Source organism: Rhipicephalus sanguineus, chromosome 2, assembly GCF_013339695.2.
Source record: "Rhipicephalus sanguineus isolate Rsan-2018 chromosome 2, BIME_Rsan_1.4, whole genome shotgun sequence".
NCBI lineage: Eukaryota > Metazoa > Arthropoda > Arachnida > Ixodida > Ixodidae > Rhipicephalus > Rhipicephalus sanguineus.
In genome coordinates, this window is record NC_051177.1 from 89,950,187 (window position 1) to 89,963,329 (window position 13,143).

Sequence of the window (13,143 nt, forward strand, 5' to 3'; positions counted from 1 at the left end):
GTTCACGCGGGAAAAAGGAGGGGGGGGGGTGTGAGTAGCGATCACGTCCTACAGCTGCTCATTCGTGCGGTCCAAAGGCGGGCGCGTGCACCCAGAGCTGATGAGAAAGGCTAAGCGGCTGCAGCGGCGCTGCGCATCTGGGTGGCAGGCCGTGCAAGGAGCGCAGGCATACACATAGGGTTGACCAGGCACGATCCTAAACGCCCCACGTTTCTCACGCGTCCCGGGGAACGCCGTAGTCCACACCGAGACGGCAGATTAGCGCGGCCTGTCAAGAGAGACCAGCCAGCTACATCTCCGCCCCGAAGGAACCGAATAAAAATTTTAAAAGAAGGCGGCCTCCCCTCCCGAAAAGCCTTGCCCGTGCGGCGGCCCAGGGCGCAGGTTTCCATCGTGGCGGCAGCGCACGTTGGCTGCCAATCACGCCCGTCAAACCGCGGCGGGCTCCTCGCTTCTTGTGTGTATATGAAGGATATATAGCGAGCACCCAGCACGTTTCTGAGCACAGTAAGTTTCTTGCGTATCCGTACGCGAGGACAGACCCTGGCGCGCGCGCCTTTTGAGGGAGGGTGGTGGGGCAACGCCCAATGTAAGTATAAGAGAGCAGGATGCTGCTTCACGGCGTGGTGTCGTCTCCCCCGATTTTCCTCGAGCCCTACGCTTTCTTTCTTTCTTTCTTTCTTTCTTTCTTTCTTTCTTTCTTTCTTTCTTTCTTTCTTTCTTTCTTTCTTTCTTTCTTTCTTTCTTTCTTTCTTTCTTTCTTCATGCGAAGCGCATGAGAGGTACCTAGTGGTGTTGCGGATAAAATGCCGAGTGGCATACCGATAAAATACCGAATGGCTTTTTGCTGATATCCCGTTGATATCCATGGGGTTTCCCACAACAAATATGCAAGCTGAACCAAAATAAAATGTTAGTTGAAGTCAGCGCTCTGTCCCGGTGTTCTTCCTGGCCTTCGTGTCTCGTGTTCATGCTGTTATTCATACGAAGTTATGCGTCACCAGCTAGCATGCCATCGAACGTTACCGAGTGGAGGCGGTTCAAGTTCGCTCCGTACTATAACTGCAGCGCACTCCCGACAAGCCACAGGGTTCTGGTCATGGAGAAGCATGACCCTATAGCGAATATGAAACTAACGCTGTAGCGTCTAAGTTGCGATGATACTTTATTACATGATACTCGATGCCCTCTGCTGTTGCAGACTATCCTAGAGTTGGAGCTCGTTGTTCTTCATAATGATTACATTATTCTTGAATAGAGAAAGAACGACGCAGGGAAATAATGATTAGGTGGTGGACAATCATTGTAACACATGACGCAAGTCATTACCACGGCCATGGACCTTTCGTTGTTTAGCACCTGCTGCTGGCACGACCGAAGCCATTCACATGTTAACGCCCGATGCTGAAGTTACCGGAGGTGAGATGACTCCACATGATGGATGCGTCAGCCAATTACGCGCAGGACACGGGAAGTAAAAAGGTCAAGTCTTCATCGGAGAAAAGTCAAGCCGGCTATGCAGCGATGGTCGTATGCAACGATTACACGCCGACGCGCTCTATCATAATTAGTCAGCGGTTGTGCCGGCCATGTAAGCTTACGCGTGTTATGCGTTGTTATCTCTTGATTGAAATTTTAGCTTAATTAGTTTTGTCTGAAACCAAAAAAAAATATATGAAAGGTGAGCATAATGAGCAGGTCTCAGGTTCGGAGGTCTGACGTGCTTCCTACCGTAGATTAATAAAGACAATTTGCGGGCCCGTAAAAAAGCGTTCGTCATGTGCGCATGGAACGGCAATTTGAGATTATACGAACCTATATTGCGTAAGCACGCCAGTTGCAGTTAAATGTGTGGCAATGGCTTTACAAAATATGGGCACTGCCATTAACATCCCGTACAAATTACGATTGGAAAGCCAATAGCCCGCGAACGATATACCGTTGCGAAATTTCGATAGGCGGCGTATGATTAGCTCCCAGGCCCATCACCGGGCGCTCTTAAGGGTTTCAATTAATCTTTTGGCAGAACATTAGCGAAGCCTCGCAATCTGTGCCATGTCTCGCGAATGCTGTGAACAGTACGAGTTTTACAAAGGTTTCGCAAATGGTAACAGAGAAGCGATGAAGTCGACCATCCGCCGCTAATCCTGCAGCGCATGCGCGGGATGAATAAAACCAGTAAAACCGCGGTGGAGCAGCACATAATAGACGACGTCTTGTATAAAGCAGCGTTGTATAAAGCAGTTTGACTAGGTTCTGTTATGGGACTCCGATGTGCATACGCTGAAATGGATGGCATGATCGCGTCATAATTTATTGCTAATAGCATGCCCAAATTCTAAATATTGCTTTTGTGTCAGTGACTCCTCTCCTTGTGAACTCTATAATTCGTATTCAGAGACAAAACAGCTAAATAAGTATCAACTACTAAAACAAACAGTTTCCTGGCAGTATAGAAGCATAAAAAAATTTATTCTCAATGGAGACGTCTTATTTACGCTAGTAACATCAAAGGTTATCCCTTCGTAAAACACTTGACCTGTCGATGGTATACTTAATAGCATCTGCTCTTTCACGATCGCGCAATACAATAAACGCCTTACTACGAGCTCTGTGTTTTTTCCTTTGTCCGGTGTTGACGTTACGTCACGGGTTCGCAACCCTCGTATATAGAAGAATCAGCAAGCCTGTGTGCTCTTTCCTCCTCAGTTATCGTCATGTTTCTGAGACTGCCCTATATATACTTCGCAACAATTCTATCTCGACCAATATTTGCGCGTCTTTCCATTTTCAAGAGATAACTGAGTCAACAGCGCATCGACAAATAACTTCCGAAAGATGTTTTTTGTCTGCGACGATTTCTCGTGGATGTTGAACTTACAGAAACGGTTTTTTTTTTCCTTTGTTCAAAAGTGTGTCGCGAGCTGGCGAGCTTGTGAGTAAAGTATCCTACGTGGTCTCATTAAAACTCGAACAGCCCATTTGCGTCTAGCGTGTCGCTGCGCAAAGATATTCACGAATTGGATTATTTATTAGACCGATGTGTTGCACGTATAACATGAAAATATCGCTGACTTACGTATACATGCACCGTTACAAAATGCGTACGCTTCTAAGGTTACGTCCCACCCCATCCGGATTAAAAGCGAAGCGACGTCTTGTTGAAAACAGTGCCCGAAATAGAAAATGCGACGCGTGGTATTATTAGTCATCACCGACGCCGAATGTCGCGAAATTGACGTACAGCCCGAGCAGCGATGGCCGCCGAATGAATCGCCACCTCATTTCCTTCGCATCGCGTGTAGATGCACTGCCGCGATGAATAAAGAGAAGTATACCTGCTTCGTGCGTCGCTACTGGGCAACAAGCAATGATCTTACACTATATAAACGGCTCGACAAGTGCCGTAGCTCTACAGCGTGCCAGTTAGAGCTCGCGAGAACGCGTTTAGATCGCTTGCGGCGTTTGTTCGTGTACAAGTTTGTTATAAAACTGCGGCGCATACCGCATGCCACTAAAGGTGCGGCTGCCGTTTACGCACCCGCTCGAGTCGCGCCGGGAACGAGCGGAGAACGCTGCAGGCTCCGTCGCCGCCTCGCCGAGAGAACCGACGCACGCACGCACGCACGCACGCTGCAGCGGGAGACAGAGATGAGATTGATGCAATTTCCTCGGCGCGGCAGCGTCGGCGGCGACGCCGCTTGGCCCGACCACGCTATATAACCGGGCTTCGTTCGGCCCTGACAGAAGCACCCCCCCCCTCCCTTTCCTGGCTCCATCGCGCGCGCGCCCGCGCCAAACCTGCCTTGATTTCGTCTCTTTCCGTTTTTGTAAATTTTCTATTACTTTTCCTTCTTTTTTGACGAGCTATGCGTCCCCCCTCTTTCCTTCCACGGTTTCCTGGCTAGCCTCTCCCCTTTTCGTCTCTCTGCTCATACTTGCACCGTTCTTCTCATCTTCCGTGCCACGATTCCAATCTAGCGCGGCCCATCGCGCGCCGCTCTTCACTTGACGCGCGCTCGCGCTCGTACCCAGTCCAGATTGCGCGTCGCCCCGCTCTCGGACGGCGCGGCGTCGTAGCACAAAAAAAAAAAAAAAAAAGGAGGGCCGTGGTGACGAGGTCGCCGGTTTGTGTGACTACGAATTTGCGGGGAAGTGCGACGCTCTTCGTTATTCATTTTTCCTGTCTCCCATTCTTTTTCCATCGCGACACCGTTTGTCGCTCGTTGAAACATACGAGTTTTATTATTTGCGAGGTCGAAAAAAAGTGCGAAAAAAAAAAAGACAGGACGAGGAAGAAGAAAGAAAAGACACATTGTGTGTGCGGCGATCGTATAAATCAAGAAGCGAGGCAAACCAAATTGCGCGGCCATGTCCATGTTTCGCACGTTTTCCTTTCATCAAATAGGCAAAAACCCTGCGACGTTTCTCGTTGTTTTTTTTTGTTTTTTTGTCCCTGACCCCTTGCTCCCTGAGACACTAATATTCGATTTCCAGCATATACGCTCAGAGACAATTTCCCTTGCAATTCCGTTCCCTCTGGAGAAGAAAGAGACCGCTGTCAACAATCTGTGCTTTAAATGACCAGGCAATTGCCTATATAGTGATGAAAGAGAATATAATGTACTGTCTATCGCGTTAATTTGATGCCGCGATGTCTGGTTTTATTGCTTCCAGAATCCACTTGAATTTTCTTGCACTCTATATGCGTAGATCAATGACTTCAACCATCGAAGGCAAAATTTACATACCATTTAAGCTATACTCAACAAACGTGAGCCTATTAATAAATGTCGTGTCACACTATGCGTCATGCAGGCAATAATAAATACATAATGATGGTAAAAGAATACGAGCGGGGAAACGGCGCGCAGATAACGATGAGGTCGCTTGCCAAATATATTATTTGGCACTTTTTTGAGATGATTAATATTGCGCCAGGCGGTGTGCTGCGCCAAATTGAATCTCAGCGCACAACGACGATATGCGAGCTGTAATGACGTTTCGTTAGAAGTTAATTTCCCACAGGATACGATTGGATCGTGTGAACGGACGCTGTAATAAGCTTATACCTGTACTTACGATGACTACGCAGTTTGTCGCGTTGCGAAGCGGCCGTCATTTACACGCGGAAAATCAAGAGCAATAATTGGCACGACGCAGGCGCATCACAATGAAAGCGGCTGTTAATTGAAAAAAATATATATAACAGACGCACTGTGCATAATGGCAACGCTTGGGTCAGTGTACTCCCGGGCCAATATTGCTTTCCTATGAATCGAAACACAACACCGCATCGCTTTTGCATGTGTCAAGCGGTCATTAAAGCTGACGAAGAGCGTAAGATGGATACCTATGTCTAGGGCCTAATTAACGATTAATCAATTTACATATTTCTTTCATTACGTGCGCTGTTCGAACGTTCTGCCCATAAGTATAGTTTTCATTGTTAACAAGGGTGCTGATTTCGATAATGTTGTTCTCGAAAAGGGCAGCACAATTAGAGCTAATTTGTGGGTGCCACTTATCGAAATACGTACCTTGTTTGCGGACTAAATAATATTAGTCATACCAGCCAAAAGCCATCAAATTTTGTGTGAGGCGCCATGTTCAGTCCTGTTACAATGAGAGAGCTTGAAAAGTAAGAGGTAAACGAGAGTTAACGTCCACGTGCCCTGATGTCCATCTTTCTACACGAAGACTCACATGGTTTTTTGAGGTGTTTCTTTGTATTGTTTTTTATTCAATGCTTCACTGATTCCGTTTTTCAATGATCTTATGCATCGTTCGCTCTCTCTCTACCTTTTAGCTAGAAGGAGTTTCTATCTTTTAGCTCGAAGGAGTTCATCCATCAATCTTCCCATTTATTTTAGTCTAAAGTCTGACTGCATTTACATATTACATTTTATATTATATTTCACGCTGTAACACAGCAGCAACATTTTACTTGACATCCTTTACATAGATACCTCAAAATAGATGTTGAACATGGAGTGCTGCTGTGTCCAACGCTACAACAAGTGGACTTCGTCTTCGTCACCACCGGGTCCTGACGAAGACAAGTCCACTGTCCGAAACATCCAGACTACAGCCACGTTTCCCGTTCAATGATATTTTATCATTTCAGGTCTCCATCTTCCCTCGAACGTCTCTATTGTTTGGATTTACGCTGATATGTCACTCTCGTACACGTTGTTGCTTCTGACTCTGAATTCGGTAATATTTTCACGTTTTAAATCGTTCTATTCTTACGGATAGGCACTCCACCAGAGCGCATAGCTTGCTGCATTGTGTCCGCACCGCACCGTAACGTCGAATTCTTGGCGGCATTCGCGTAAATCGGAAGTTAGGAACCTGGAAGTTTTGGGCTAATCAGGAAACAAGCTTGAAACTGCGCATCACTGACCAACCACGCAGCCTGTTGCTATGCGCTAACAATTCGAAAATAAACGCGTTGCAACACCGTATAACCGACTCGCCAAGATTACCAGCCTATAAATGCCCCGATTTTCTTACGACTGCTTTTTTATCTAGAAAGATTTTCTTACGACAGCTGTTTCCCCACCCCAGTGCAGGGCAGCATACCTGATACTAGCGTCTGGTTAACCTCCCTGCTTTCCTCTTCCCTCTCTCTTCTTGCAACGACCCGCCACGGGGGTCTAGTAGTTATGGTGCTCGACTACTGACCCAAAGGTCGCGAAATCGAATCCCGGCTGCTGCGGCTGCATTTTCGCTGGAGGCAAAAATGCTTGAGGCCCGTGTACTTAGATTTAGGTGCAGGTTAAAGAACCTCAGGCGGTCGAAATTTCCGGAACCCTCCACTACGGCGTACCTCATAATTATATCGTAGTTTTGCGACGTTAAACCCCGACAGTTATTATTAGAGTCTTTTAGCAAGCTACGGAAATACGGTACGCAAATACGTTAAGGCCGTACGGTAGCGCTTCTCCTTTCCCGCTGGCTGTGCTTTGGCCGCTCAACGACCGGGAAAGGAGGTGCGGTACCGTACTGCCTTACCGTATTTGCGTACCGTATACTTCCGTAACTTGCTAAAAGACTCTATTGTCTCTTCTTACGGCAGTAACGTTACTCTGACAACTTAAAGAAGACACCCTTAGAGAAATCATACCGCGCAGATTTTTCCTTCTTTCCCACGCTTTCGAGTCCTGCCGGTCTCTCCCGCACTTGAATCGAGCTCCCCTCCTTCTCTTCGTGTTTTTTCGCCCTCTCTCTCTGCTTTGTATCTTCCCAATCACGACAGAAGGCACCGGGCGGGCGGACTGATTGCTCCTTTTGAGCGAAGGCGTGTCCGCGGCGACACGGGAAGCGAGCGGTCTATGAGATCTCTCTTCCCCACACTTCCGCGCCTGGCGCCCGTTTGCTCTCACGCCCAGGCGGGGAGGAAGATGAAAAGAAGAAGAAAGTGAACGAAGGGCGCCTCTTCCTCCTCGCCCATCATCTGTCTAGGCTCCCTCTTCGGTCGTCCTCTTCTCTCTCTCTATTTACACTCGCGCCGCGCGCAATTGAAGCGAGCGCTCCTTCCGTAACGACAAACACCTGGAGGTGATGAAGAAGAGGAAGGATAGTGGGTACGCCGGACAGGCGTAAACAGAGAGATGCATTGCCCGTGCATACACGGCCGAGCGCGAAGGATGGTCCGAGAAGACGGCCACTAGCGCGAAAGGAGATGAACGCGCCCTTTTCAATTCTTTAGTTCATTGCTTTCTTTTCCTTTTTGTTTTTGTTTTCCAAACAAGTGTGTTGAATGGGGCAGAACGAGACAGCATGAACGACAGGATGTAGCGGCGGAGAAGGGAGAATGACGCACCACAGTCTCTAAACTGCGCGAGAAACCCCACAGCACGAGGTTTATGGCTTATCCGCTGCGTCTAGTGCATCGCCCTGTTCTCTCTCGCTCTGACGCTTTGGGTGAAACGTGGGATACCACGTCAAGGTAGCAACGGCAAAGTATTCATCATCCCTGCTGCAGTTACTTGACGCTGATTTGCTTGTACAGGTTGCCGGCGCAACAAGCTGTAAAGTAAGTAGCATCGTGCAAACGCTGCGTTTACCTTCGATTTTCCGTTTTTATCTATATATAGAGTGTTACACTATATCGTTCACGCTGCAGGAATGACGAATATGTGACCTCTGCGTAACCACATAATTTTCTTTTTTATTATTATTATTATTTCGACGGCGTCGAGGATCGGCACGTTTAGTCATGTTCATGGAGTAATATTATCAGGTAAGCGGTACAGGGTATATCAAGAGAATGTAACGCGGAATATGAACTGCCAACCGCATATAGTACACAGGAGCACGAGCTGTTACGGATGAAAGCACAGGCTATGTTTGCGCTAATGAAACTGCGGCGCCGTTGACCAATTAATTTTCCGTCGCCTCACTTGTGTGTGCGAAGGGAGGCGACACAGCGTGACCCTGTGATGAGCAGTTTCACGTGGGAACGCATGAAGTGAGCCAGTACATAAACGAGTGCGACTGCACGCGCGTGGGAAGAAAGAAAGAAACAATGAAAGAAAGCAAGAAAGAAAGGAATGAAGCCTCAATTAGAAACGCCATGCGCAGTAACCGCAAGCATAGATCATACATCGATCTACGATACGCTGGTCTGCCTGCAGACGCCCGCTAAACGAAACAGGCAACACGGGCAACGCCATTCATTTTCAGCGACAGGTCAACCGTCCGATGCATAAAAGGCACGTGGTAAGGACATATTATTGCGCCAAGGCTTTTCGTTTGAGGCCTAATCGACAACGTTGATGACGTCTTGCTTCTACCTTCGAAATACTCAGCTTTAACCTGATTATTCTTATCAGGTCACTAGCGCTAATCTAACCGCAACTTCCGAAACTTAAGCCAAAATTCCGTGCCGGGGCTTTTTATATGAAACATCTACAAGACTAGAAGAAACAGTGAATAACGTTTAATGAGCTTTAGCGAAAACGACGTACTAGAATAAATAAAAGAGAATAAATTTTTATCCTCCGCTGCGTGAAAAGTGCATGCACGGTGCAATCGCAGTCATGCAGATAGACCTCTGAGAAATGTGGCGATTTCAGGCCGAAGGCGCAGTTGCGCTACGTGCGTAGCCTCAGCTTATAGGGCGCGCGCACGAAAACCACGATGTATTGAAAGCATGCGAAACGCGCAAAGTTGCTGCGAAAACGAAACACAGGAAGAATATAAACAATAATAACTAGGAATGTAGCGGATATGCAGTGTGGCACTACTTACCGACCACAGGGAGTTCCGAGTAGCTGGGAGTGCTCGCCGATCGCCGACTCTTTCTCCGTAACGACGCACGTTTCGCCGACCGTCCTCACAGTCAAGTCTCCCAGCGTGCTCACCAAAAAGCATCCAGCGGATGGAGACAGGTGTTCCGATATTCGACACTCATACACTCAAGGCATCGCTGCCGCTCGACGGTAATCTTACGTCAAAAACACTGACCGCTAATGGCCCCGTCAACACACGCGGCGGCGTTACGCCGGCGCAGTCAAGTCGCCCGTCGGCGCTGTCAAGAGAAGGGCTTCAAAGGTGCCGACCGCTACGCGCGCTCCACATCCGCGTACCGGGCAAGTGCCAGCCAACTTCGGCAATGACCGCTCTGCGCGGTGCGTACGATCGTTCCGATGGAGAGCCGCGCGGGCCGCGCGCCACTCCTCCTAGCGGCCGCCTCCCGGTGATGTCATACGCGTGACGTTACTTGCGCCGCTTGTGCAGTCCTAGGGACATCTGTCGGCGCAACGGGTAACTCCGCGCGAGCAGTTCGCAATATCGGAAGCGTTTCGAATAAGGGCGTGTAGCTGTAGAATGTGTGTTGACGAAATTCGCGAAGAGTAATGAGTTTGGCTAATCAGTTCCGAGGAAAACCCCTGAGGTGGAGGGTCTTAAACGGGAAGAATTGCCGCCCTCTTGTTGGTAGCGTAAGAGAGAGAAAGAAAGACGAAATGGAAAGGCACGGAAGTCAACCTGTACTAGTAACCGGTTTGTTACTACCAGAGTCCTTCAATGCTCTGCTACTACGCACAGTGGTGGGGAAATAGTTGTTTTAAAGACAACAGAGGAGAGATGAAAAAAAGAAAGGAAAAAATTGTGAATTTTGGGAAACTTTTGCCTTCCATTTGTAAGTTCAGCGCCGAATAAATTGTTTTATAAATGTGTGCTGGATACTACGAGCTGGCGTATGCATTTTTTCCTTCTTTTAATAATGAAGGCTGCTGCTATATAAAACACGCAATCCTTGGTTGCTCCTTGTAGCAATAGCAGAATTTCGGACACTGAATTTATAATTGAATATTTTATGAACACGCGAGCGGCCTGAGAGTCGGGCAACATTGACGCACACTCGAGCCGTGACGTAACGAGCATCTTGCTGTACGAGGGTGTACATTCCGGCGAACGATATTGCTCCGTGGTCAGCTGCGCAGGAAATCGAGATATTTTAGCTTTCTACAGTCTGTTACGGAAACTGAACCATTTTTAGAAGCTGAAACTTTGGTAGAAGACGACGGCTCCGCTCCATGCCGCACATGACGTCACGGACGCCATGGCAAAATGGCGGTCGCCGGCGCTGGGAGAGGGTTTATAGCCGGCGACTTCTAGGGCTTGTTTTGCACTGAAATATTTTTTTACAGTCCATTCTTCATATATGTAGAGGCATCATAGACTACTTCTATTTTTCGCTGAAAACCAAGAATTGTTGGGTGACCCGGTCATGGCCAATAAAAAAAAAAAAAAAACGAAGAAACAAACTAGCATATTAGTAGTTCAGCGAGTCCTTATTTTTCCTTTTATGCTACTTGTAATCTCGTCTGGTGTTTATACGCATCACAGGTCGAAATTTTTTGATGTAGAAGAAACCTTTGTCAGAATATGTCATATTAGAACCCCAACGTCACAAGCCGTCACAGGAAAAGGTTACGAATTTCGTTCAGTTCATAGGAGCATAAAACCTGCGCCAAGGATTATGGTACTTAAAAGTATGATATTGAGCTTCGAATATCAAAGACTGCACGCACGTGGTCTTTCTCTCTCTCTCTCTTTTATACGTATATTCCTAGCACCTATCGCACACTCAGTGTAGGGCTCGCAATCCCACCTTTCAATTTCTAAATCTTACTCTCTCATGCAATTTTTGTCTTTATGCGCTACACTATTCACTTGAATTGGGCGAGGTTTTGCCGTACTTAGTGGTGTTATAAAGCAAGATTTATCCTTGCGAGCGCAGCAAGCGAGGAGGATGTCGGAGCACCTGTTTGGGAGCGCTTACGTCATTGTCGGAGTGCTCCAAAGTGTCATTTGAAGGAGTGTTTGTCTTTGTTGTCAAGATGCTGAATGAAAGCGGGCGCGTGTTAAGGGTATGGAAGGATCATTTCCAAATGAAAATGACAATGTTGGTTCATCACGAGGACGCCCTGGTTATGCCCTAGACTGACATGTGGTTAAACGATCACTGGCGCCGCACAGCTGATCCAATTCTTTCAATTAACTTTGTTTCACGAACAATATCAACAGAATAAGAATTTGGAACTCCATATTAAACGGCATATACATGCGATCTAATCGTGAATCAAAAACCTCTTCTGAGTCCTGCGAATTAAATTATGCCGAAGGACAAGCTCTGATGGTCAAACATATTCACCTTTCATTACAGCATTGACACCCACCTACACGTTAATATAAATATCATGATACACCGGACACTAGACGCTCTCTTGCACCACTCTCGCCTTGAAGTTGCCTATATACGCCTTACTTATTGCGTCGCGTAGAGAAAACGACTTTATCTACATTCTCGTATAGCATCGCTCAAGGTTGCAGTGGCACTGTATCCTTGAGATTCCACATTACAAGAAGACATAGGCGTTTCGCAGTCGTCTTAGCAGTTTACATGCACTGACGTTTGTTCAATGTGCAGATCGTCGATGGACCACTGTCGTGCCCGAACAAACATACATTGACTTTCAAGGCTCTGCGAGATCTTCGCAGTGAATTGATAAATTATTTGTATAACCTAGTTCATGGCCATCTTTAATTTCTTCTACGTTCGCACTACCGATATCTGCTTTTGTCGTTCTTGTATATACTTGCTCCGTCCCTCTCTTTTCGTGTGGATGTGTCTGTGCATGCGTATGCGATCTACGGACTTTTGTCGTTAGCGCTTTGCTGCTCCGGCACTTGGTGCAGTATCTATCTATCTATCTATCTATCTATCTATCTATCTATCTATCTATCTATCTATCTATCTATCTATCTATCTATCTATCTATCTATCTATCTATCTATCTATCTATCTATCTATCTATCTATCTATCTATCTATCTATCTATCTATCTATCTATCTATCTATCTATCTATCTATCTATCTATCTATCTATCTATCTATCTATCTATCTATCTATCTATCTATCTATCTATCTATCTATCTATCTATCTATCTATCTATCTATCTATCTATCTATCTATCTATCTAGCTAAAGGTGGCCTGGAAAAGGAAGAAAATATCGACTGGAAAGAGGTTTCCTTTCGCGTATTTTGGCTTTTCACCCTGACACCGAGATGCCATGCACGCAAGACCATAGTAACCGCGTCCCACCGGCACGCGGTCACGTATAATGCGAGAGGCGACGCCATATTTATCTCCAAGCCCCCAGTGTACTTGCAATGAGCATCCAGAAAGACGAAAACTCGGGTGAGCTGATACATCGTCATGGCTGCAAAGGCGCTCCTAGACATGGACTAAAAAAAAAGAGGTGACAACCCGCATGGGAAATAGCCGGCGTGCAATCTATACATGCCGACTTGGAAGTTGGAACTGATATGCGTATCAAGTAGAACATCTTTCCGTATCGACTCAACAAAGCCGATGACAACGCTGCCCCTCTTATAAAGTGGTCGCTGCACGTTTTTTATGTGGAAAACTGCGCGAAAAACGTAGACAAAGGAAGAAACGGACGACACATAATGCCGCTTACCAACTCGCCCAACAGTCTGTTCTTCTATGCACTTTTTTGTTTTATTGCTGTGGCAATTGTATGGATACTCGAGGTGCATTTTTTTTTTGTTGCCGTCATGTTCCGTATAAGGTCTAAATTGATGACATCGCACTGTCCTATG

General features: G+C 46.8%; 1 protein-coding gene across 3 annotated transcripts in view; it reads right to left on the bottom strand.

Annotated features, from left to right (window-relative positions):
* LOC119383346 (LIM/homeobox protein Lhx4) overlaps positions 1 to 9,664 on the bottom strand; it is a 134,015-nt gene extending 124,351 nt beyond the window's left edge. For all 3 annotated transcript variants that reach the window (XM_037651427.2, XM_037651425.2, XM_049412481.1), the window contains exon 1: positions 9,259 to 9,664. The gene's annotated coding sequence lies outside the window, so the exon portion shown is untranslated. The remainder of the gene's footprint in view (positions 1 to 9,258) is intronic.
* Between the last annotated feature and the right edge of the window lie 3,479 nt (positions 9,665 to 13,143).